The 27801-nt window shown below is 46.1% G+C and overlaps 1 protein-coding gene and 1 pseudogene across 2 annotated transcripts in view; one reads left to right on the top strand and one right to left on the bottom strand.

Moving 5' to 3' along the window:
• The window catches only part of LOC141133867 (NACHT, LRR and PYD domains-containing protein 3-like), a 314489-nt gene that overhangs the window by 197376 nt on the left and 89312 nt on the right, over positions 1-27801 (bottom strand). The window lies entirely within an intron of this gene.
• Positions 828-2326, top strand: LOC141131169 (uncharacterized; annotated as a pseudogene).

Consider the following 27801-nt stretch of genomic DNA (forward strand, 5'->3'; position numbering starts at 1 on the left):
TTTAGGTGGGACATTATATTATTATATGTATGTACACATACAGTCAATTTTAAGGCCAGAATTCAGTTGACAATGGTCGATTTGTCCAAGCCAACTCAATTTTAATATAACAGCTGAAGACCCTTTGATGTGTTAATCTTATGCAAGTCTACCTAGGGGTGTGAGGTATGGGCTGTTAACCTAATTGAACATTTCAAAGGGTACATTGTTTAAAGGACCATAGAAGAAGTTTTTATTGATGGCAATTAGACTTGAGGGGGTAACAATAAGATCAAAGAGTATTTTGGGTTGACCTAGCAGAAACTCCCTCCTAGTGGACTAGTATTTCAGAGAGGACATTCAAGCTGGCATTTAGTTTTTAGTATTGGTTTGTTTGTGTATTAAGGCACAGACCTAGGAACTTGGGACTCTGAATGATATACTCTGCTGGATATTTTTGTCATCTGTGGACTTTGGACTTTGTTCTGTGTTGGAAGTCAATAAAGTGCATCTCTCTGGAAGAATTGGGTTGCTGCGGAAGAGTACTTACTAATTAATTATCATACCCACGATACCACTATACTATTATCCACCCAATATTAATATATCACTACATTGGGGCTGTGACCCATTCTTTGAAGGATATATCACTACATTGGTGCCGTTCAAGTGACCAGAAGAGCATTTTCGGACTTAGTAACAGAAGTCGGTGGTGACAACAATCCTGTGAGGTGACAGAAGACCGTGAGGACCCAGGAAGGAAGTTCTAGGAAACCTAACAATTGGTAAGTGTGCCTTGTTCATTATTTTTTAAATAGCATTTTTTTTTTGTCATTATATTCTTCACAATGGCTTTGGCTTTGTCTGGTGGTGACAATAGCACTAAGGGAGAGGATGTGAATATATGGCTGCTAAATTATATAAAAAGTCATGGGGGCCTTATGAGATTCCCCAAGAATATAGACAGTCATGGGATTTAATGAAATGTTTTTTATCTGATAATGTCTTTGATAAGAAAACTAAAGAAAAGAAACGTAAGGGTATCATTATTCAGGGACTACTGTCTTGTTGTACAGAATTAATAAAGGAGATTAAGGAAAAAAAGCAGAAAATTCTAGAACAGACTCAGAGATATGAGGAAATGGAGAAAGGGTTGAATGAGAGGATATCAGATCTCAGGTTGCACGCTATCACTACTGGGGAGGCATTGATTGAAAAGGCAAAATTATGTGATGATTTAAGTCAGGTAAATGAGTAATTGTCAGTAAAAATACAAATTGTTGAGAAACAGTTGGAGGAGTGTAAACATGCTGCTAACATTGCTTTTGATAAATTGGCAGAAAAATCAAGTTACACGTATCAAAATGAAACCTCTAAAATAACGCCTGATGCCAAAGATTATAAGCCAATATATCCCTGGGATGCGTTACATGCAGCCCCATGCATACCAGCAGCTCCTACCACTACAACAACTGTATTGAACACTGACGATTCAAGTGAAATTAAATTGATTACAAAACAACTAAAGCCACAGGAGATGGAAGCTATTATAAGGGAGATAGGTCAGGTACCCCGCTATGATGTAAACAGGTTCATGAATTGGTTCTGTGATTTGCAGAGAGTCAGAGACACATACAACTTGAATGTGGAGAACCTAACTAGAATTTTGCAGAAAAGTGTAGGTAACGGATTGTGGGCACGGATTTTGCAAAATTGTGGCCAGCGTCATAAAACTAAGGATGTTTTAAAGGAACTATTGAAAGCATTGTATGGTGTGACGACAAATGTGTCCTTGTCAGGAAAAATTAGGCAGATGAAGAATGAATGCCCATATGAACTTGCAGATAGAATTAGCAGTGTGATGGAATATGTGATGACTGGGAATCCCGGTTTTGAGCGTGGTGGTTTGGTTCATAGGGCAATGTTATTAGAAGCATTGGATGGTGATGTCAGGGAAGGCATTTTATCTGTTACACCTGATCCTAGCGATTATAGTGATATTTTGTTAAGAGCGGATAATGTGTGGAGGAGAAAGTGCAAAGAGGACAGTCTTGCGGTTGATGCAGCTAGAATTTTTGGAGTCGGGGGGCAGCAAAATAGAGATGATTCAGGACCATGGAGAGGAAGATCTTATAACACTTCAGGTAGTTATAGGAGGCCAGAATCCAGAGGAAAGCCTAGTAAACAGCCTTGGGTGCCGTTTAGTGAAATAAGAAGTGAGAGAGATCGTTTGCAAGAGGAGCTTTATAAGATACAGGAAGAAATGAAAAAAATAAAAGCAGGAGGGGTCAAAGTAGCAACAGTAGAAAAGGAAAGTGCTGTGTCTCCCTCTACCAGTCATTGTTAGGGGTTCCGAGCCCCCCACGCCCCTTCCTGCCGATTCTTAACTGATTTAACATTAGACTCCTGGGGGCGGCCCACTGTTGATGTAACATTAGGGGGAACTCGCGCTGTTAGATAGTGGGACAGCTATTACTTTTAGTAAATCAGTTGTCCCTGGAAATGAGAAAATTAAAATAACAGGTGTCACTGGACATTCCATTGAAGCTCCTTTTGTGCATGGTGTTGAGATGCAAATAGGGGGAGAGAATTGGAAGTGTGATGTTGTTTGTCAAAATCAGGACATAATTGTTGCTGATGTCTGTGTACAGCAGGGTCTGGTAGTTGATCTTGCAAACATGAAGTTGTGGATGATGCCTGAAAATGACGGATTGGGTCATGTATGGCATCCTCCCATGGAATTGGTAACAGCAGCAGTAAAGCCCGTTGGTGTGTTACATGGAGATTGGGACCCCTGTTGGGATAGTCTAATGGGTGAATTTGAAGACATAATGGCTAAACATAAACAAGATTGTGGTAGGATGAATACAATGATTTTATTGGAAGGATTTGATCCGGCACCTCTCAAGCAATACCCAGTTCCAAAAGAGGCCATTAAACCTATAACAGAAGCTATAAAACAATTGGAGGCGCAAGGTACATTAAAAAGGGGTACATCAATATGCAATTCGCCAGCCTGGCCAGTCATCAAACCCGATGGGTCGTTCAGTCTGACGTGAGATTACCGGGCCTTAAACAAATATGCTAAAAGTATGGCACCTGTGGTAGCAGCTTACCCTGAAATGATTGCCAAGTTGACGCCAGAAATGAAATGGTTTACGGTCATTGATATCAGTAACAGTTATTGGAATTTACCCCTTGACCCAACATGTCAATACAAAACAGCCTTCAGCTGGGCGGGCCTTCAATATTATTGGACAGTTCTTCTGCAAGGCTACAAAGACAGTGCAGCAATATTTCACTCACATATTAAAGGGGTTGTAAAGGTGTTTTTTTTTTTTTTTAAAAATAACAAACATGTCATACTTACCTTCACTGTGCAGCTCGTTCTGCACAGAGTGGCCCCGAACCTGGTCTTCTGGGGTCCCTCGGCGGCTGTCTCAGCTCCTCCCCGCAAGCATTTACCACCTTCATGCGAGCTCTCTCGCACGGTGGTGAGTGCTTGCGGGCGCGCTCCCGTGATACAGCCGGCGGCTATAGCCGCTCGCTGTATCACTCGGCCCCGCCCCCCGGCGCGCCGCGTCATCGGATGTGATTGACAGCAGCGCGAGCCAATGGCTGCGCTGCTTTCAATCCATCCACTGCAGCCAATCAGCGGCCAGGGTGAGCGGAGGAACAGATGTCGGGAACGCGAAGCTGACTTTCGAGGCATCAGGTAAGTAAAACGGGGGGGCTGGGGGCAGCGGTTCTGTCAGAAGTTTTTTCACCTTAATGCATAGAATGCATTAAGGTGAAAAAACTTTTACCTTTACAACCCCTTTAAGGAAGTGATTGATAAATTTTCAAAACCTGAAAGAGTAATTTCATATGTTGATGACATTTTGATTGGGTCAGCCTCTATGGAGGAGCATGTGAACGATGTGAGTGAAATGTTATTGCTTTTGAGAGAAGCAGGTCTGAAAGTTAATCCAAAGAAAATACAATTGGGAAAGCAAGAAGTCCAATTTCTGGGTGTTACTGTAGCACAGTCAGGGCGAAGTATCAATGAACAAAGGGTCGAGCGGATAGGTAAGCTACCCTTGCCCACTGATGAAAAAAGTCTGAGACAATTCTTAGGCATGACAGGTTTCTGCAGGGAGTTTGTGCCTCATTATGCATCATTAACAGAGTGTTTGTATGATCTGCTGAAGCAAGATAAATGGAAATGGAAATCAGAGCACACACAAGCTATTGAAGCATTAAAGGAAACTTTAGGCAATGCCCCTTCATTAGCATCACCAGACCCCAACAAAGAATACAGACTCTATCCACATGTAGGCCTTAGTACTTTGTCTGTTGCACTCACCCAAGACTATTTTGGAAAACAAAGACCTGTAGCCTATGCTTCACGTTTACTATCAACTGTAGAACAGAAGTATCCTTTGTGTACTCGTATGGTGCTGTGTTGTTATTGGGCAATCAACAAATTCAGGTACTTGACAGGTACACAAAGGGTCATCATTGCTAGTCATCACACTCGTATAGTCATGTTAGCAAATGGAAAATGGAAAGAAGCAGATGTGAATTGTAAAAGGCTGGCGAGATGAACTACAGCTTTATTGTCAGAGAATATTGAGGGTTTGATGTTAAAAGAACCTAGTGTCCTGATTGGTGGATTGATGATTGAAGGGGAAGCTCACGAATGTCAAGTGCAAGGAAATAGTTTGCAGCACAGAGTTTTTACTGCCGTATCCAAACCTTTTGACCTTGAAAGTGAATGTTGGTACATTGATGGTTCCTCTTATTATAAAGATGGAAGTAGAATCTCAGGGTTTGCTGGTGTTTGTGTAAAAGATGGCGAGGTACAGAGACAATTTTCATATTCATGTAGAGCTCGTTCTGCACAGTATGTGGAGATAGCAGCACTTCTGCAAGTTCTCATTGAGTTAAGAGATGATGGTGGAATTGTTAACATTGCTTCTGACCAGGTATGCAAGGGTGCAGTTGTCTATCTTTCATGGTGGAATGTGATGGGCCTTAAAGGGACAGATGGCAGTGAGATAAGATATGCATCCCTATGAAAAATGATAGAGGCGGAAACGCAATTCTTTTCAAAAATTAATATCCGAAAGGTGCAGGCCCACAGAAAACAAACAACCGACCACTACTGGAACAATACTATAGATAGATTAGCAAAGGAGGCTGCAGTAACTTCCCCCGAATGGCCTATATAGAGCATACTTTGTCATTTCCAGTGTCTGCCCTTACACGTGCTCAAGCAAAAGGAATTGAAGAAAGGACATGTGAGTAGGGTAAAATACAAGATCAGGATGAGGAATTAGCTCAACTAAAAGAAATGTGTAGGACTGGGCCCATACAGTTTGAGGGTCAAGGGATGCAGGTGAAGGATGGCCTTGTAATAACTTACAAAAACAATTTATCTTTATGGGTTGCCCCAAAAGGTGTGAGGAAAGACATTCTTACATGGATTCATGGATCCCCTGTTGGTGGACACGCCAAACTTCCTTTAGCTTTAGAGAGATTACCCTGTTTCCCCAAAAATAAGACCTAGAGTGATGGTCAGTGACGGCTGCAATATAAGCCCTACCCCTCAAATAAGCCCTACCCTGTTTCCCCAAAAATAAGCCCTACCATGAAAATAAGACCTACAAGGACTTTAAATAGGGCTTATTTGGGGGGTAGGGCTTATATTGCAGCCAACATCGACAATCACGCTAGGTCTTATTTTTGGGGAAACAGGGTAGATCATGTAGCATGGTGGCCTCAAAATAAACAACACATGTAGGACCATATCTTAACATGTTTGATGTGTGCCAGGCATGATCTCGCAAATAGGAAGAGGAGAGGGGCACTGATGAGACAAGCTCCCATGGGACCATGGAAGTGAATACAAATTGATTACACAGGTGAATTGCCTAACACTGCACACCAGAACAAATATTTACTGGTTGTGGTGGATTCCTTCAGTCACTGGGTCGAAGCTTTCGCTACCAAAAATTGTACTGCCACTACTACTGCAAGGATCTTGGTCAAAGAAATATTTAGTCAGTGGGGGATGCCAAAAGTTTTAGACAGTGACAATGGGCCAGGATTTGTAGGTAATGTGATACAAGAGACATGTAAGCTCCTTGGGGTCATCCAAAAATTTCACATCTTCTATCACCCTGAGTCTGCGGGACAGGTTGAACGAATGAACAGGACAATTAAAAATGCTCTTAGAAAGGTTGTCAATGAGCAAGGTACCGATTGGGATGAAAAATTACCCTTTGTTCTGGCAACTATTCGTTCCAGAGTTTGCAGGTCCATAGGCTTTGCCCCTTATGAAGCTCTGCTCGGCAGAACAATGAGAACGTGGGAACTTCTGATAAATCTGGTCCCAGCCGCATTAGAAACTGTGTCATTATCTGAATCATGGGTAGAGATCTTAAAGGATCATGTGATTACAGTACATAAGGCTGTGTGTGCCACTGATGAATGTACCCATAAAAGCTCACAACAGTGGTTTAATGTGATGGGTGACACCAGTGAATACCAAATTGGGGCTAGAGTAATGTTACAGGATTTTTCTGGGTTTCACCCATTTCCTAGGGCAAAGTGGAAGGGCCTTTATGCAATCATAGACAAAATTGGACCTTCTGTTTAGTTATTATACTTGGGAGAGGATAGGTCAAGATGGAGTCATGCATGTCAGATCAAAGCATTTAAAGGAAAAATGGATTTGATGGATGAAAGCATTGTCTAACTTTCTTCCTGAGATTGTCTTTCAGGTCCCAGGAGTAATGTGAATACCAGAGGACTACATCAACATGAAGACACCCCCCCTGGACAAATACAAGCCTTCTCTATTAGCATGTGTGTTGATAACAGCGTCAATCACTCTACTACTTTACATCACAAACATCAGAGTGGAAACGTGTCAAGTTAAAGAATTGGAGTGCTTACCAGTGGGGAAATCTGATCGAAGTAAAAGAAGTGTAGTGGATCATACTACAGAACTTACTGTTTTACGGGAATCAGAAGGCATCCAGATACATGGGGATATGGTAAAGGGCATAGTTGGGGGGTGGATAGTCGTTAGATGTGAGATCATGATGCCAAAATCTGATTACTTTGTGGAATCTGCTGTTTGGACTTACCCAGAAGGAAGCGATCGTCACAGGAGTACAGATATAATATTAGTGGAGACAAAGAATGGACCACAAATGCAAATGACTTTAGAAAGGAATTTTACAATATTTAAGGAGGGTATTATATCCTGTAGCCCTCATGACGTGGAGGATGGAGTCTATACAAAAATCCTACATATAATGGTCACAAATTCTAGAGAATGTCCTACAATTTTACAGTGGCCAGAACATGGACTTTTCCTTGAACGGACTCAAAATTTAGTATATAGCGATGTTTCATATTTATCGTTACCATTATTGTTGAATTTTACATCATTTAAAGTGGGGTTCCACCCAAAAAAACAAAAATACCTGAAAAATTTTTACTTACCTCTAAATGCCTGTTGCTAGGTGGTCCCTCGTAGTCTGCCTCTTCCAGTGCCTGGGCTGGTGACATCACTTCCCCCTCGGCACAGGAAGGGCTCGGCTCTGCTCCCTCCCTCCTGTCAATCATCTGGGACCCATTACAGGTCCCAGGTGATTGAGCGGCCAATCACGGCGCGTGGCGCCGCTCGCGCATGCGCAGTGGGTGCCAGGCTGTGAAGCCACAGCCCGGCGCCCACAGTTGAAATGCCGGTGCTGACGAGCGGAGGGGGGACGAGCGGGGCTTTGATCCCCCGCATTGCTGGACCCAGGGACAGGTAAGTGTCCAATTAAAAGTCAGCAGCTGCAGTATTTGTAGCTGCTGACTTTTATTTTTTATTTTTTTAATGGACCCCCTGGGTGGAACTCCTCTTTAACACTCCAGAGAGTTGCCCAAAATCAATGGGATTATGGTTTAAAACGTTTTTTCAAACACATATAAACTTATTTTGGGATGCTACACAAGGGCTTAATTTTAAGAAAGTTTCAAAGAGGGATCTGGGTACTGATATCATATCAGGCCTCAGTTTGGGTAGTTCGATTTGGAATAGGGTTGATATAGAGAGTTTAAATATAAGAGAACAGAATTTTGTGGGTGGATTACACAGATACTACTTAAAGGGGGAAGAGTGGATTTAAACAGTGAAAATAGATATTTAGAACATTCACACCATTGCTGCAGATTTGTAAAACATTCAAATGTCGGTGAGTACACTGAATAAAACCCTTCAAACCAATTACTTATCCAAGTCTATAGTATTATAGGAAACTTGCTGAGTGAACACCTGAGCCTAGGGCTTCAAGAAATCAAACAAGGAGAATGGCCAAGGATAATGAACTCAACTTTATTATTCAATCTTATCAAAGACAGTGGTGTTACTTTGCCCTTGCTAATGTAAGGAGCCTGGATACTCTTTGTAATAGAGATCGCATCAGAAAGCAGGAAATACCTCTGACTGTCGACATCCCTACATCCCTACACACCCTTACCAATATACAAGAGGATCGTTCTTGGTGAGGTGGAGGTGAGAAATGGCACTAATATACTGAAATGACTGCTACCAGAAAGCAAACTGGTCGTCAAGGACAACCAAGTGTGGAAAACCATGGACCCCAACTGCTGTACCAGGCATGCCCAGGCTTGGCTTTGTTCCTGTTCTTTTGAGCGATTGGAGTACATAGAGGGCTGTGCTGCTGCACACTCTGAAAACTGCCTGGTTCGATTGCAAAAAATTGAACCAGCCTGGAAGAGAATAATTCATGGAGAAGGCCCGAGGGTCTGTGCATTGAGGGTTCCCTCATTCACTTGGCAGAAACAAGTTCAGTGCCGGACCCCTATCACAAGATGGTGTGTGAATCTCACAGATGGACTGCTAACAATTGGAGAGGAAGACATTCGAGCCAATATCCAGATAAATCAAGTATCTATGGACATTGAGCAAACTGATCTTGGCAAATTGGGACTCTATGATTTCTCCTTTATTTAAGAAAATACCACCACTTACGGTTGAATTGGATACATTATTTAAGAGGGATAGTAGGAAAATTATAGAATTACAAGAACTGGTAAAGGAAAACCTCATTAGTTCTAATAAAATTGCTAAAGAATTTCAGGAGCCTTGGTGGAGCATACCCAATAACACTTTTACTCACCCGCTATTGAGAACTCTGTCCATAATTTTTGTGTTTATTCAATTTATATTAATATGTTTTTTGTTTGGTTTATATTGTTGTGGTAGAAGACAACTAGAACAATCCAGAGGAAGAAGGAAAGCATAGAGATGGCTTCAATCTTAAGAGCCAGGGATGTCTGAGCAGTTTGGTTGTGAATCGATTATGATTCGAACCGATCCAAGTGGGGGTATATGTTGTAATATGTTCACCGATTTATGTGGGACATTATATTATTATATGTATGTACACGTACAGTCAATTTTAAGGCCAGAATTCAGTTGACAATGGTCGATTTGTCCAAGCCAACTCAATTTTATTATAAAAGCTGAAGACCCTTTGATGTGTTAATCTTATGCAAGTCTACCTAGGGGTGTGAGGTATGGGCTGTTAACCTAATTGAACATTTCAAAGGGTACATTGTTTAAAGGACCATAGAAGAAGTATTTATTGATGGTAATTAGACTTGAGGGGGTAACAATAAGATCAAAGAGTATTTTGGGTTGACCTAGCAGAAACTCCCTCCTAGTGGACTAGTATTTCAGACAGGACATTCAAGCTGGCATTTAGTTTTTAGTATTGGCTTGTCTGTGTATTAAGGCACAGACCTAGGAACTTGGGACTCTGAATGATATACTCTGCTGGATATTTTTGTCATCTGTGGACTTTGGACCTTGTTCTGTGTTGGAAGTCAATAAAGTGCATCTCTCTGGAAGAATTGAGTTGCTGCGGAAGAGCACTTACTAATTAATTATCATACCCACGATACCACTATACTACTACACTATTATATTACTACACACTTCCGCCCATAGCTCTTAAAGGGCCATTTTATTTATTTTATTTTTTTAAATGACAATTTTTTTTTGCATTTTAGTGTAAATATGAGATTGAGGTCTTTTTGACCCCCCCATCTCATATTTAAGAGGACCTGTCATGCTTTTTTTCTATTACAAGGGATGTTTACATTCCTTGTAATAGGAATAAAAGTAACACATTTTTTTTTTAAAACAGTGTAAAAATAAAAAATAAAAAAGGTAAAATAATAATAAAAAAAAAATTTAAATGCGCACAGAAGCGAACACATACGTGAGTAGCGCCTGTATATTAAAACAGTGTTAAAACCACACATGTGAGGTATTACCGCGATCAGTAGAGCAAGAGCAATAATTCTAGATCTAGACCTCCTCTGTAACGCAAAACATGCAACCGGTAGAATTTTTTAAATGTCGCCTATGGAGATTTTTAAGGGTAAAAGTTTTTCGCCATTCCACAAGCGGGTGCAAATTTAAGCGTGATATGTTGGGTATCAATTTACTCGGTGTAACATTATCTTTCACAATATATAAAAAAATTGGGCTAACTTTACTATTGTCTTATTTTTTAATTCAAAAAAGTGTATTTTTTGAAAAATACTTTCTGTGACAGAAAGTATTGCAACGACCGCCATTTTATTCTCTAGGGTGTTAGAAAAAAAATGTATAATGTTTGGGGGTTCTAAGTAATTTTCTAGCAAAAAAAACTGTTTTTAACTTGTAAACACCACATCTAAAAAAGAGGCCCGGTCCTAAAGTGGTTAATAAACCCCAATGTTTCTTATGCCACGTACACACGAGTGGACTTTTCGACCGGACTGGTCCGACGGACAATCCGATCGTGTGTGGGCTTCATCGGACCTTCAGGGGACTTTTCCAGTTGAAAATCTGACGGACTTTAAATTTAAAACATGCTTCAAATCTTTCTGATGGACTCAAGTCCGGTCAAAAAATCCGCTCATCTGTATGCTAGTCCGACTGACAAAAATCGGTGCTAGGGCAGCTATTGGCTACCGGCTATCAACTTCCTTATTTTAGTCCGGTGTACGTCATCACCTACAAATCCATCGGACTTTGGTGTGATCGTGTGTAGGTAAGTCCATTCGTTCAAAAGTCCGTTAGAAGTCCGTCAAAAGTCCGTCGGAAGTCCGTCAAAAGTCCGCCCGTGTGTAAGCGGCCTTAAGGATATTATGGATATGAAGTGAATATGGATGTATATATTCAATTATCAGTCTATTGCTTAGACCATACAGGTGTATGAAGGATCCACATAGTGAAGTAGGATGCACATTATCTCTCAACTTGTGGGTCTCATAGAGGAACCATTTTCTAAAAAATACTCGTAAGCTACTGTTTATCATTCAATGCATTGCTTCTGTTGTGAGATTTTATTGTTTAAACAATAAAAAACATTTGAAAGTAAAAGGTCTTAAAATTTTACAATATCTGATAAAAAGAAAAATGAGAAAAGTAAAACAACAAATAGTGGAATGTAAAGAAAAATTGGAACCACATAGCAATACAACCCAATTTACAACATTTTCTAATCAACTTAACAGAGTTCTGGAACAAAAGGACTTAGAAGTCAAACAAAGAAAAAATAAAAAATATCTTAGTGACACCATTGATTATAAACAGGATCAGGTGTTTAAATGACAACTCCAATTGCGAGGAGGGAACCATGCATCAGCCAACACTACACCAGAAAGAGAGGTGAGGCTAAACTCTCCACATAGGGATCAGAGGCAGAGGTCACCTGCACCTCCTAGACAAGAAATAAGGGGTAACAGCAGGCACCTAGGACCCCTAGACTTTGTTGGGGTAACAAGGGCAACCAAAAACCCTGGTTCAAGTCTCCAAGAAGACCACACTGGCATAATTAATGTAACAACTATGGGAACAACAATGAAAACAACTATGGGAATAATTATGGGAATCACAATGGAAACAATAATTGGCAGAACAATAGGAATTGGAATAAACCAAGGAATCCACAGTACCACAATCATGGAAATAGTATGTAGTGTGATACGTGGAAGAGATTGAGAGAACTTGAGCTGTAGCCCCCCTCTGGTGTCAGAGGGGGCGGGGTCACCCGTTTACATAAACGGGTGACCCCGCCCCCTCTGACACCATGGGGGAATCCATAGGAAAGGAATGCATTGGAGGGGGCGTGGTCACTGGATGGCCCCACCCTCAGTTATATAAGAGCTGTCACAAGAACAGAAGCGTCACACAGCGGGAGCTTCCCATTGAGGCGGATCGTTCGGAGGACGAAGAGGGGAAGAAGAAGCCGGAGGAAGATCAAAAGACCGGAGGAAGAAGCAGAGGACCGGAGGAAGAAGCAGAGGAAGATAGAGGAAGAAGCGGGGGAAGAACAAGATGGAGGAAGAAGAACACCAAAGGAAGACCAGAAGACGATGGAAGAAGAAGCGGGGAAAGAAGATGACATTGTCTTTTTTAACATTTTTGACATTTTTTTGTGAAATGGTAGGGGTACTTGTACCCCATTACCAATTCACACGGGGGGATATGGGGGCCCCCTTGTTAAAGGGGGCTTCCAGATTCTGATAAGCCCCCCGCTGGCATACCCTCACAACCACCGGGCAAGGGTTGTGGGGGATGAGGCCCTTGTCCCCATCATCATGGGGACACGGTGCTTTGGGGGGCTACCCAAAAGCACCCTCTCCATGTTGAGAGCATGTGGCCTGGTACAGTTCAGGAGGGGGGGCACTCTCTTGTCCCCCCCTCTTTTCCTGCGGCCTGCCAGGTTGCATGCTCGGATAAGGGTCTGGTATGGATTTTTGGGGGGACCCCCACGCCATTTTTTAAAAAAAATTGGTGCAGGGTTCTCCTTAAAATCCATACCAGAACTGAAGGGTCTGGTATGGATTTTGAGGGGGCCCCTATGCCATTAAAAAAAAATGGCGCAGGATTCCCCTTAATGTCCATACCAGACCTGAAGGGCCTGGTTTGGAATTTGGCAGGACCCCCACACAATTCTTTTAAAATTTTGGTTCATGTTCCCCTTAATATTCATACCAGACCCAAAGGGCCTGGTAATGGACTGTGGAAAAATCCCATGCCGTTTTTTTCAATTACTTTTATGTGTATTGCTGGGAGCGACAATTCATTCACCCCAAATTGTTCACTATTCGGCGAATGGGCGAACAGCCAATGTTCGACCTGAACATAAAGCTCATCCCTACTGTACAGTATATAATACATTGCAGTCAGTGTACAGTATATAATACAGTGTATTGCAATGGTTAAGGGGAACCCTATGACAGAATTAAGAAAAAAAAGCATGGGGTCCCCCCAAGTCCAAACCAGGCCTTTTGGGTCTGGTATAGATTTTAAGGGGAACTCCACACCCAAAAAAAAAAAAACAGCGTGGGGTACCCACCTAAATCCATACCAGGCCCAGTGGCGGAAGTATAGGGGTCGCTGAGGTCGCCATGGCCCCTTGAGGGCCCCATGTATATCTCGATCGGAGTGGGGCAGCTGAAACCAAGTTCCCCGATCATTAGCCGAACTGTAATCGGCACTGCAGGGAGCTCGTCACACTGATCTAAAATGAAAGCATTAATAAAATGTCTCCCCCTACAGTGTACTACCCAGCAGGAAGAGGTAAAGTAAAGCACTGCTGATTTTTAAAAGGCTTTCTGTATGTATGTGTGTTTATATGTGTGTGCATGTATGTGTGTGCATGTACAGTATGTGTGTGTTTGCATTTGTTTATATGTGTGTATTTATATATATGTGTGTGTGTGTGTATATATATATATACAGTATTTGTGTGTGTATTATGTGTGTTTGTGTTTATATACAGTATTTGTGTGTGTATTATGTGTGTGTCTGTTTATATATGTATATGTGTGTGTGTTTTATATAGGTGTATACATGTGTGTGTATTATGTGTGTGTGTTTAATGTATGCACATTTTATGTATGCACGTTTAATCCTGACCCCCTATATGTGTACAATCAGAACTGTTTTTTTTTTCTTGCTTGTTCAAAGTACCAAAGTACCAGCAAAAAAATGCTGTTCCTCTGAAAAGTGATCCATGCTCAGATCGCTTTTCAGAGCCATTTGACAGCCTTTAAAGAGGCAATATGTTGACTCCTGACCGCATGTTTTAACCCAGGGGTCCTCAAACTTTTTATACAGGGGGCCAGTTCACGGTCCCTCAGACTGTTGGGGGGCCGCACTATAGTATAAAAAAATATGAACTAATTCCTAAATTCCTATGCACACATCTTTTTTGTAGTGCAAAAGAATAAAAGAATGAATAATAAATAATAATATATATAGGGGATGGACAGGGGGACAGAGGGACAGTGGGATGGACAGAGGGGTGGACAGGGGGACAGAGGGGTGGACAGGGGGACAGAGGGGTGGACAGGGGGACAGTGGGATGGACAGGGGGACAGTGGGGTGGACAAGGGGACAGAGGGGTGGACAGGGGGACAGAGGGACAGAGGGGTGGACAGGGGGACAGTGGGGTGGACAGGGGGACAGTGGGGTGGACAGGGGGACAGAGGGGGGGATAGTGGGGTGGACAGGGGGGCAGTGGGGTGGACAGGGGGACAGTGGGGTGGACAGAGGGGTGGACAGGGGGACAGTGGGGTGGACAGGGGGACAGTGGGGTGGACAGGAGGACAGTGGGGTGGACACAGGGACAGAGGGGTGGACAGGGGGACAGAGGGGTGGACAGAGGGGGGGACAGAGGGGGGGACAGAGGGGTGGACAGGGGGACAGAGGGGTGGACAGGGGGGCAGTGGGGTGGACAGGGGGACAGTGGGATGGACAGAGGGGTGGACAGGGGGACAGTGGGGTAGACAGGGGGACAGTGGGGTGGACAGGGGGACAGTGGGGTGGACAGGGGGACAGGGGGGGACAGTGGGGTGGACAGGGGGACAGAGGGGTGGACAGGGGGACAGTGGGGTGGACAGGGGGACAGTGGGGTGGACTTGAGGGGGGGACAGTGGGGTGGACAGGGGGGCAGTGGGGTGGACAGGGGGACAGTGGGATGGACAGAGGGGTGGACAGGGGGACAGTGGGGTGGACAGGGGGACAGTGGGGTGGACAGGAGGACAGTGGGGTGGACAGGGGGACAGAGGGGTGGACAGAGGGGTGGACAGAGGGGGGGACAGAGGGGGGGACAGAGGGGTGGACAGGGGGACAGAGGGGTGGACAGGGGGACAGAGGGGTGGACAGAGGGGGGGACAAGGGGACAGTGAGGTGGACAGGGGGACAGAGGGGTGGACAGAGGGGTGGACAGGGGGACAGAGGGGTGGACAGGGGAACAGAGGGGTGGACAGGGAGACAGTGGGGTGGACAGGGGGACAGAGGGGTGGACAGGGGGACAGTGGGGGGGACAGAGGGGTGGACAGGGGGACAGAGGGGTGGACAGGGGGACAGAGGGGTGGACAGGTGGACAGGGGGACAGGTGGACAGAGGGGTGGACAGGGGGACAGTGGGGTGGACAGGGGGACAGAGGGGTGGACAGAGGGGGAGACAGGGGACAGAGGGGGGACAGGGGGACAGAGGGGTGGACAGGGGGACAGAGGGGTGGACAGAGGGGGGGACAGGGGACAGTGGGGTGGACAAGGGGACAGAGGAGGGGACAGAGGGGTGGACAGGGGGACAGAGGGGTGGACAGGGGGACAGTGGGATGGACAGGGGTCCTCACTTGTTAGCAGGCTGTTGCCTGAAGCCTCCGCTCTCGCTGTCACCCTCCGCGCCTCCTGTCTGCATGAGGAAGACGTGAATCCGCGCGGGACTGTGCTGGAAACTACACTTCCCAGCATGCAGCTCGGCACTTGGAGCCCTCCGTTACTGGGGTGGGGGAGGTGGCTTGAGCGGAGCGGATATGCTCCTTGCTGAAGCAGAGTGGACCTGCCCAAGCCGAGCCGACCTGGCCCCGGCCCGAGCCTGGCCTGTCGGGAATTCGGCCCTGGGTGGGGTGGGCCGGATAAATGTCCTTGGCGGGCCGCATGTGGCCCGCGGGCCGTAGTTTGAGGACCCCTGTTTTAACCCCTTAAATGCAGGAAGAGGAGGCAAAGCAGGGGGAATGGAGAAATTGGTTCCTTTATATGCAGCCACCCACTTGCTACTGGGCCCTGTGCTTCCGCCACCGGGCTCGAAGGAAAGGGCTCTGTCCGGGCGTCAGGGGGGTCCTTCATGGTTTCTTCCATCGGGGCCCTGAAGGTTCTAGTTACACCACTGACCAGACCCTTTGGGTCTGCCATTGATTTGAAGGGAAAAATTGGCATGGGGGCCCCCCAAAATCTATACCAGACCCTTATCCAAGCAAGCAGCCTGGCGGGCCAAGAAAGGCCAGGGGGGCCAAGTGAGCACCCCCTCTCCCGAACCATATCAGGCCGTTTGTCCTCAACATAACCTGGAAGCCCCCCTTTAACAAGGGGGCCCCCAGATCCCACCCCCCATGTGAATGGGTATTGGGTATATGGTACCCCTACCCATTCAAAAGAGTGTCAAAAAGTGAAAACCACAAAAGACAGTTTTTGACAATTTCTTTATTAAAAAAGAAAAAAGTGTCCCACAACGTCCACCAATCTTCAATCACACCGCCTGATGGACCCGAAAAAAAAAAAAAAGAAAAAGCTCTGCCTCCCGGCGACTGGTGTCTCTTGGCTGCGACAGCTGTTATATAGGCAAGGGTGGGGCTACCTGGTGACGGAACTGAGTGACCCCACCCCCTTCTGACATCATGTGATGTCAGAGGGGGGCGGGGTAATCTGGTTAAATCAGCGGGTGGCCCAGACCTTGCCTATATAACTGCTGTCACAGCCAAAAGACAGCAGTCGCCGGGTCCGTCGGGCGGCGTAATTGATCACGGATGGACATTGTGGGACACTTTTTTTTTCTTTTTTATAAAGGAATTGTCAAAAACTGTGTATTGTGGTTTTTACTTTTTGACACTTTTTGGTGAATGGGTAGGGGTACAATGTACCCCATACCTATCCACATAGGGGGTGGGATCTGGGGGCCTCATTGGTAAAGGGGCTTCCAGATTCTGATAAGCCCCCTGCCTGCAGACCCCGACAAGCAATGGCCAGGGTTGTCAGGAAGAGGCTCTTGTCCCTAAAGCACCCTTCCCATGTTGAGGGCATGGTACAGTTTAGGATGGGGGACGCTCATTCGTCCCCCCTTTCCTGTCCTCCAGGCTGCATGCTCGGATAAGGGTCTGGTATGGATTTTGGGCGGGACCCCCACACCTATTTCTTTCAATGATTTTTATCTATATTGCCGGGAGCCGACAATACATTACGACAGCAAGCAATTTTAAATGACATTGTTTCTTTAGAAATGTCATTATTGCTGCGGCACTGTTCTACACATCCTAAAGATGCACCACTTTACAGGCAGACTAAGGTGACCCCAGGCACAATATTTAAAGGAATATTTAATTTTTCATTGTTTCACTTTAAGCATTTTTAAAATCACTGTAGTTTTAAAAACTTTTTTTGCATTGATCCATGTCCCCTGGGGCAGGACCCGGGTCCCCATACATTTTTTATGACAATAACTTGCATATTAGCCTTTAAAATTAACACTTTTGACTTTTCATGTTCGTGTTCCATAGACTTTAATAGGGTTTGCATGTTTTGCCTGTTCACATGTTCTGGTGGAAACCGAACCGGGGGATGTTCGGCCCATCCCTACTTTAAACCTATTGATCGTAACAGCTATATCCCAGTGGATAGTTGTCATCATGATCCTTGGCTTATAAACATATCAAAAGGGCAACTCATTAGACTTCGGAATAATTGTAGTAAAGAAGATTTTAATGAGCAGGCCAAATTTATTGGGAAAAGATTTGATTTGTGCAGAAGAGGATATGATGAAACCTTCATTAATGAGAGAATTGAAGAAGTCTCTAAAATGGAAAGAAATGATCTAATTGAAGATAAACCAAGAAATGATAAGACCTCACATGATCTACCCATCATACTAAATTATAATGTACAATACAAACAGGTTGAAAAATGATTTAGAAAATACTGGCCTATCTTGAGAGCGGATATACAATTACGTACAATTTTACCTGAACAGCCAAAATTAACGTACAGGAGAGCGCCAACGTTACGGGATATTATTTCCAAAAATGTTACAGACCACCAAGTTGTCCAGAAATTTTACTTTCTTTAACCACTTGCTTACTGGGCACTTAAACCCCCCTCCTGCCCAGACCAATTTTCAGCTTTCAGCACTGATGCGCTTTGAATGACAATTGCGCTGTCATACAACACTGTACCCAAATGAAATTTTTATAATTTTTTTCCCACAAATAGAGCTTTCTTTTGGTGGTATTTAATCACAGCTGGGATTTTTATTTTTTGCTAAACAAACAAAAAAAGATGGAAAATTTTGGAAAAAAAAATCATGTTTAATAGTTTGTTATAACATTTTGCAAACAGGTAATTTTTCTCCTTCATTGATATGCGCTGATGAGGCAGCACTGATAGCACTGATAGGCTGCACTGGTGGGGACAGATAAGGCGGTACTTATGGGCACAGATAAGGCAGCACTGATAAGATGGCACTGGGGGCCTGGCTCTGTTCGGTGATGGACGCTTAAGCCCTGAGCTCCCATTCCACGAGGTTCAGCTACCTGACTACAGGCACCATCACCCAGATTAATTATGGAGAGCACACCCCGGAGTGCTTCGGCAACCAGGTCGAGGTCTCCCAGGAGCCAAGACACGCAAATAAGCCGTCAAGATATTCCAAACGCGGCCCAGAGATGCCACATTAGAAACGCAGGCCTCACCCCGAGAACCACACTCCTCGAGTAGAAGCACTCACCGGACCTGCAGCCGAAGCCCTCCCCCACCAGACATGCACCAAACATCCGCACTGAGCATGGCCGACCTCCGCTCAGTGGCAGCGGACATTAAAAACTCGCTCTCGGCAACAATCGTGGACGCCATTTCGGAGCTGCGCTCTAACATACAGGCCATATCCCTGGGGGTGGAGACTGAGGAGATGCAAGCCCGCCACGATGCCTCACTTTGTCAGATGCAGCAAATCACAGAGTCACATGCAGTTCACCTAAGAGAGATGAATCGACACATGGAGGACCTGGACAACTGCGGGAGATGCCGCAACCTACAGGTAAGAGGTCTCCCCGAATCCATAGACTCCAATCAACTCTCCTATGTGATTACTACCCTGTTCAATGATCTGTTGGAAAGGCCCCCTGACACACAGATAGTTATAGAACGTATGCACAGAGCCCTACGACCGAGGGGCAGAGACACAGATCCCCCAGGGATGTGATCTGTTGCCTCACAGATTTCATCCTGAAAGAGGAGATCATGAGGAAAGCCAGGGGTCGAGTACGCTTTTCATACCTAGGGGCAGAGGTGAAAATTTTTCAAGACCTGTCCAACATAACACTACAGAGGAGAGAGTTGAGACCTGTAAGAGAACTGTCAGGATGCGCCCGGCATGCACACAGGCATCAGCAGATTTCCTTGCGCAGGAACACACATCTGACCACAATTGGCACCTGACAGCCTATTTAAGGGTTGCTTTGATTTCTGACAGGTGCTGCTTGATCTTCAGCTGTGTCCTGAGATTCTGAAACCCTGTTTGTTTGACTTGACTTCCTGTTGCTGAAACCCTGGCCTTCCTGACCCTGTTTCTGGACTCTGATTACACTGATTACTGGTTCATGATCCTGGCTTCCTGTTTGACCTTGCTCCTGTTTATACCTTGGTACCTCGCTGCCCACCCATTACTGAACCCGGCTTACCTGATGACCTCGCTCCTGTCTCCTGTTTGGCTCCACGCTGTTTCTGAGTACCTGTGCTGGCTGTCCATCCTCCCAGCTTTGCTGGTTCCAGCTCTTCACCAGAAACCCTGCCTGCACTTCCCAGTCTGCAACACTTCCGGCAAGTTCTGCACGCAGCATTCACAGGCACTCGTGTTCCTCCTGATCCTTGCCACCATCTGTTCCATCTCCAGTGGGGCTTGGATTGGAGATACAAGAGAGGCTGACCTCATCATTTCAGACTCCTACCACCACGTGACAGTATCAAGCAGCCTCAAATGGAGTCTGAAAGGGAGGCCTCTCCACCAGAGGACATTTACAGATCTATTTCTGTGCTATCCAATATTGTGCAGAAGAAAATCTGAGTCGCATGGAAGAGCGATTTCCCCACGATGAGAATGTCGCATTGGCCTGTGCTCCGCTTTTGGTCTCTGATTTATATACCCAAACAGAGCCCGGCTTGTTCCATGAGGTTGCTTCCGCTCCTGAACCCAGGGTGCCTATGCCTGAGCGATTCTCCGGAAATCGCAAGAAGTTTCGCACATTCCGGAATTCCTGCAAACTATATTTCTCCCTGTTAGCCTGGACCTTCACGTATGAAAACATCAAGGTGGGGTTTATCATTATGTTACTATTGGATGAACCACTTTTCTGGGCTCATCATCTTCGGGAACAACATGATCCTGTCCTGACAACTACGGATTCTTTCTTCTCAGCCATGGCTCAGCTTTATGCAGACCCCTTCTACCAGCAGACTGCCAAATTCATGCTTGGCAAATTACAGCAAGGTTCAAGGCCTGGTGAGGAATATGTAACTGACTTCCCTGTATGGAGTGCAGATAACCAATGTAATCATTCCGCACTTCGCCACCAGTTTCGACTAGGACTTTCTGACATCTTAAAGGATGAGCTTGCCAGAGTGGGAGTTCCAGCATCCCTCGAAGACCTGATCGATCTAACCATTCAGATCGATTGGCGATTACGTGAAAGGCAATCTGAAAGGTCCAAAGGAACCCTTTCTGTGGCTTCAAGGTCTGACATTCCTGCATCCTCATCTGTTGCATCCCCCAGAAGGAGGGAACTGCATAAGACTCCTCATAGAAGTTTTCAAAGACCACCCCTTTCTCCTGATGAACGTCTTCATTGATTACAGGACAATCTGTGTCTCTATTGCGGGGAGGCGGGTCACTTCATACAGACTTGCCCGGCAAAGACCCGCAGGTCTTTCTCCCGTCAGCCTCACATGATGCATCTCTCAGGGAGGTACCAGTCTCCAGTCTCATGTCTCCCTTTCCATTGTGCTCCAGTTTTCTGAAAAGACTGTTACTGTACTTGCAATCATAGACTCTGGGGCCTGTAGTTGTTTTATGGACTCTGCATTTGCTTCTCTCCACCAGCTGCCTGTATGTGCCAAGAAGCAGGAATTACATGTTCATATGGCTGACAGTTCCGGCATTAAATCAGGCCCAGTTACCCAAGAGACTTTACCTATTTCCTGCCGTACTTCTTCCGGCCACCATGAATTCCTCCGTTTGGATATCATAGTTTCTCCCATGTTCCAGGTCATCCTTGGCATTCCATGGTTGAAAGTAGGGATGAGCCGAACACCCCCCAGTTCGGTTCGCACCAGAACCCGCGAACGGACCGAAAGTTCGCACGAACGTTAGAACCCCATTGACGTCTATGGGACTCGAACGTTCGAAATCAAAAGTGCTCATTTTAAAGGTTAATTTGCATGGTATTGTCCTAAAAAGGGTTTGGGGACCCGGGTCCTACCCCAGGGGACATGTATCAATGCAAAAAAAACTTTTAAAAACGGCCGTTTTTTCGGGAGCAGTGATTTTAATGATGCTTAAAGTAAAAAAAAAAAGTGAAATATTCCTTTAAATATCGTACCTGGGGGGTGTCTATAGTATGCCTGTAAAGTGACGCGTGTTTCCCATGTTTAGAACAGTCCCTGCACCAAATGTCATTTTTAAAGGAAAAAATCTCATTTAAAACTGCTTGCGGGTTTAATGTCATGTCGGGTCATGGCAATATGGATGAAAATCAGTGAGACAAACGGCATGGGTACCCCCCAGTCCATTACCAGGCCCTTTGGGTCTTGTATGGATATTAAGGGGAACCCCGCACCCAAATTAAAATAAGGAAAGGTGTGGGGCCACCAGGCCCTATATACTCTGATAAGCAGTATACAGGCGGTGCAAACAAGACAGGGACTGTAGGTTTGTTGTTAAGTAGAATCTCTTTGTAATTTTGAACATTTTTAACGTGTTTAGCTCCAGCCAAAAAATCTTTTCTAAGCTTTTTGGAAAACATAGGGAAGGGTTATTACCCCTGTGACATTTGTTTTGCTGTCTTTCCTCCTCTTCAGAAGATTTCACCTCACTTTTTTGTCCCAATGAAAAATGTTTTTTGAAAATTTGGGTTTTTTTGTGGAACAAGGATTGGAAAGCATCAGTGGAAAGGAGAAATTGTTTTCCCATATTAACTCTTACAGGAGAGAATTTCCCTTCCTAGGGGTAGATTTCATCTCACTTCCTGTTGTCTCCTTCCGTTTGCAAGTAGGAGTCATTTGTAAGTTAGATGTTTGAAAGTAGGGTCCTGCCCTATATACTCAGCAGAAATTTGGGCCTTAGATATTGCTGTGGCCACAACACTGTAAGCCCTCACAGGGCCCTGCTGTGAAATATTAGATCAAGAATTGTAATTACATGCCCCTGTTGAACAGGAGCTGAAAAATTAGGCCTTAGGCACTGGTGCTGGTGCCACAACACTGCAACCCCTCACAGACACTCTAGTTGGAACGCAGGAACGAGCCCTGCTGCAAAGTATTGCTTCAAAAATTGTAATTACACGCCCCTGTTAGACAGGGGCAGAAAAATTGGGCCTTAGGCACTGGTGCTGGTGCCACAACACTGCAACCCCTCACAGACACTCTAGTTGGAACGCAGGAACGAGCCCTGCTGCAAAGTATTGCATCAAAAATTGTAATTACACGCCCCTGTTAGACAGGGGCAGAAAAATTGGGCCTTAGGCACTGGTGCTGGTGCCACAACACTGCAACCCCTCACAGACACTCTAGTTGGAATGCAGGAACGAGCCCTGCTGCAAAGTATTACATCAAAAATTGTAATTACACGCCCCTGTTATACAGGGGCTGAAAAATTGTGCCTTAGGCACTGGTGGTGGCGCCCAGAACCAAAAATGTTCTTACAAGCTATCAGCGTGATGATTGAGGAGGAAGAGGATAATTACTCAGGGATAGTCACTCAGCATCAGCATAGGCAGTCTTTGAAGGGATCTGAGATTTCAAAAAAAATTATTCGGTTACATCAGCATCAGGTGCTTGGTAGCTGGTGGTGATCCAAGACTCATTCATTTTTATGAAGGTCAGCCGATCGACCGAGTCGGTGGACAGACGCACCCTGTGATCGGTTACCACGCCTCCAGCAGCACTGAATGTGCGTTCCGAAAGAACGCTGGATGCAGGACAGGCCAGTAGCTCAATTGCATACTGTGCAAGCTCTGGCCAGTGATCCATCCTCAAGACCCAGTAACCCAGAGGATTTTCGGTGGGAAAGGTGTCCAAGTCTGATCTTGCCCCTAGGTATTCCTGCACCATGTAAAACAGACGCTGGCGATGGTTGCTGGAACCGATCATACCTTGGGGCTGCGGACCAAAAAATTGTCTGAACGCATCGGTCAGACGGCCACCTTCTCCACCGCTCCTTCTTTGACTGACCGAAGCCTCAGCAACACGTTGTCCAGAAACAGGAGTTTGTAACCTCCCAGTCTCTGGGAACGCGTTGCACAGACCTTTCTGCAAGGCCTCCCGAAGATGTTTCATCCTCTGCTCCCTCTGCGATGGCAAGATAAGGTCCGCAACCTTACCCTTGTAACGTGGATCAAGGAGGGTTGCCAGCCAGTATTGGTCCTTCTCCTTGATACCACGAATACGAGGATCCTTACGCAGGCTTTGCAGGATCAGGGAGGCCATGCAGCGTAGGTTTGCTGAGGCATTCGGTCCGGAGTCCTCTGGGTCACTAAGAACGACATGGTCCGCAGCCACCTCCTCCCAGCCACGTACAAGTCCATGTGTTTCTTGGGACTGATCCCTTAAAGACTGCTGCTGATGCTGAGTGCCAGGCTCCACCTCCATACTGACACAATCTTCCTCCTCCTCCTCTTCCTCCTCGTCCTCTTCCTGTGTGATCGGCGGGCACGCAGGAACACTGTCTGGATAAAGGGGGCCTTGAGAGCTAAAGAAGTCCTCCTCTTCCTGCCTCTGTTCTGCCTCAAGTGCCCTGTCCATTATTCCACGCAGCGTGTGCTCCAACAGGTGGACAAGGGGGACAGTGTCACTGATGCATGCACTGTCACTGCTCACCATCCTCGTGGCCTCCTCGAATGGTGACAGGACAGTGCATGCATCCCTGATCATGGCCCACTGGCGTGGGGAAAAAAACCAAGCTCCCCTGACCCTGTCCTGGTGCCATAGTCGCACAGGTACTCATTGATGGCCCTCTGCTGCGTGTGCAGCCGCTGCAGCATGGCCAACGTTGAGTTCCACCTGGTGGGCATGTCACAGATTAGGCGGTTCTTGGGCAGGTTAAACTCCTTTTGGAGGTCCGTCAGCCGAGCACTGGCATTATATGACCGGCGGAAATGCACACAGACTTTCCTGGCCTGCCTCAGGACATCCTGTAAGCCCGGGTACCTGCCCAAGAACCGCTGCACCACCAAGTTAAGGACGTGAGCCAAACAGGGCACATGGGTCATTTGTCCCTGTCGGAGGGCAGAGAGGAGGTTGGTGCCATTGTCGCAAACCACCATTCCTGCCTTAAGTTGGCGTGGCGTCAACCACCTCTGAACCTGCCCCTGCAGAGCTGACAAAACCTCTGCCCCAGTGTGGCTCCTGTCCCCCAAGCACACCAGCTCAAGCACCGCATGGCATCTTTTGGCCTGCGTACTTGCGTAGCCCCTTGAATGCCTACGGAGCACCGCTGGTTCCGAGGAAGAGGCCATGGAGGAAGAAGAAGAGGAGGGGGTGGAGGAGAGAGGTGTGTCACAATCAGCATTTTGGAGGTGTGGTGGCGGAACAACCTCCAACACTACTGCACCTTGTCCTGCATCCTTCCCAGCTGCCAGCAGAGTCACCCAATGCGCCGTGAAACTTAGGTAACGTCCCTGTCCATGCCTGCTGGACCATGAGTCAGCGGTAATATGCACCTTACCGCTGACCGCCCTGTCCAGCGAGGCATGGACATTGCCTTCCACATGCCGGTAGAGAGCCGGAATCGCCTTCCGTGAGAAAAAGTGGCGTTTGGGTACCTGCCACTGAGGAACCGCACATTCCACAAACTCACGGAAGGGGGCAGAGTCTACCAACTGAAAAGGCAGCAGTTGAAGTGCTAGCAATTTTGCCAAGCTAGCATTCAACCGCTGGGCATGTGGATGGCTGGGAGCAAACTTCTTTCGGCGGTGCAGCAGCTGGGGCAGGGAAATTTGCCTGGTACAATCTGACGTCGGTGTACCAAAAGCAGATTGCCCACAAGTACTTGGCTGTGACACACCTAATTCTACACCTTCATTCCTCTCACTGCAGGTCTCAGAGAGGACTGAAGGTCTAGTGGGGTTGGAAATCTCAGCTGATGAGGAGCAAGGAGAGATCCTCTTTGTTCTTTGGTGTGGGTCTTTTAGATACGCTTGCCAACGAACTGCATGGCAGGTCAACATATGTCTGGTCAAGCATGTGGTACCCAAGCGGGAGATGTTTTGGCCACGCGAGATACGCTTGAGACATATGTTGCAAATAGCAGCGGTGCGATCTGATGCACTCGTCTCAAAAAAGGCCCACACCAAAGAACTTTTTGAATAACGCGCAGAGACTGCAGCGCCCTGCACATGTGGAGCTTTGGGGTGTGATGCAGTCAATGTGCTGCCCTTAGGCTGGCCCCTGGAGGGCATCCTGCCTCGTTGGTGATGTGCCGCCTCCTCCTCCTCCTCCTCCTCTCTCCTATCAGGCACCCAAGTTGAGTCAGTGACCTCATCATCCCCTCCCTCCTCATCACTGGAGCAAACCTGGCAGTATGCTGCAGCAGGGAGAGCATGACTGCCAGATTGCTGTCCTTCTTGGGCACCCCCTCTGTCCGTGCTCATGTTACTGCCTTCATCGAGCTCAGTATCGTCATCAGAGCCTTCCAAACGCTGGGCATCCTCCTGGAGCATGTACCCAACACTGTGGTCAAACAGTTCGAGGGAATCCTCATGAGGACATGGTGGAGCTAGGGAAGGAGTCACTGATGACATTGAGCTGAGGGAAGAGGCCGCTGCTTTGCCAGACAAAGCACCCTGGGCATGGGTGAGAGAGGATGAGGAGGATGAGGACGGCTTGGTCATCCACTCAACCAAGTCTTCCGCATGTTGCGGCTCAACACGGCCAGCTGCCGAAAAAAAGGCCAAGCGTGTCCCATGGCCACGTGCTGATGAGGATGCACCGTCTCCACGACCAGCACTAGACACAGAGCCTGCTTGCCCTCTCTTATTGGCTTGTGACTGTCTGCCTCTCCTTCTTGGCCTTCCAGACATACTAATGGCCTGTAGCTGCACTAAGCTGGGATAGAACACCTGTAATTTTCTTCAAGTAGCTTTATATACTGTAACCAGACAAGCCTGCCTGTCAGTAGGAAGATAACAGGAACGGATCTAGCTGAACACTGTGAGCAGGACGCACTGTACTAAATGTAAATAGTCTAGCTGCCTGACCGTGGTACTAATAGGATCAAATAGAACACCTGTAATTTTCTTCAGGTAGCTTTATATACTGTAACCAGACAAGCCTGCCTGTCAGTAGGAAGATAACAGGAACGGATCTAGCTGTACACTGTGAGCAGGACGCACTGTACTAAATGTAAATAGTCTAGCTGCCTGACCGTGGTACTAATAGGATCAAATAGAACACCTGTAATTTTCTTCAGGTAGCTTTATATACTGTAACCAGACAAGCCTGCCTGTCAGTAGGAAGATAACAGGAACGGATCTAGCTGAACACTGTGAGCAGGACGCACTGTACTAAATGTAAATAGCCTAGCTGCCTGACCGTGGTACTAATAGGATCAAATAGAACACCTGTAATTTTCTTCAGGTAGCTTTATATACTGTAACCAGACAAGCCTGCCTGTCAGTAGGAAGATAACAGGAACGGATCTAGCTGAACACTGTGAGCAGGACGCACTGTACTAAATGTAAATAGTCTAGCTGCCTGACCGTGGTACTAATAGGATCAAATAGAACACCTGTAATTTTCTTCAGGTAGCTTTATATACTGTAACCAGACAAGCCTGCCTGTCAGTAGGAAGATAACAGGAACGGATCTAGCTGTACACTGTGAGCAGGACGCACTGTACTAAATGTAAATAGTCTAGCTGCCTGACCGTGGTACTAATAGGATCAAATAGAACACCTGTAATTTTCTTCAGGTAGCTTTATATACTGTAACCAGACAAGCCTGCCTGTCAGTAGGAAGATAACAGGAACGGATCTAGCTGAACACTGTGAGCAGGACGCACTGCACTAAATGTAAATAGTCTAGAAGATAACAGGAACGGATCTAGCTGAACACTGTGAGCAGGACGCACTGCACTAAATGTAAATAGCAGGAACGGATCTAGCTGAACACTGTGAGCAGGACGCACTGCACTAAATGTAAATAGCAGGAACGGATCTAGCTGAACACTGTGAGCAGGACGCACTGCACTAAATGTAAATAACAGGAACGGATCTAGCTGAACACTGTGAGCAGGACGCACTGCACTAAATGTAAATAGCAGGAACGGATCTAGCTGAACACTATGAGCAGGACGCACTGCACTAAATGTAAATTGCAGGAACGGATCTAGCTGAACACTGTGAGCAGGACGCACTGCACTAAATGTAAATAGTCTAGAAGATAACAGGAACGGATCTAGCTGAACACTGTGAGCAGGACGCACTGCACTAA

Source organism: Aquarana catesbeiana, linkage group LG03 (assembly GCF_042186555.1).
Source record: "Aquarana catesbeiana isolate 2022-GZ linkage group LG03, ASM4218655v1, whole genome shotgun sequence".
Classification (NCBI taxonomy): Eukaryota; Metazoa; Chordata; class Amphibia; order Anura; family Ranidae; genus Aquarana; species Aquarana catesbeiana.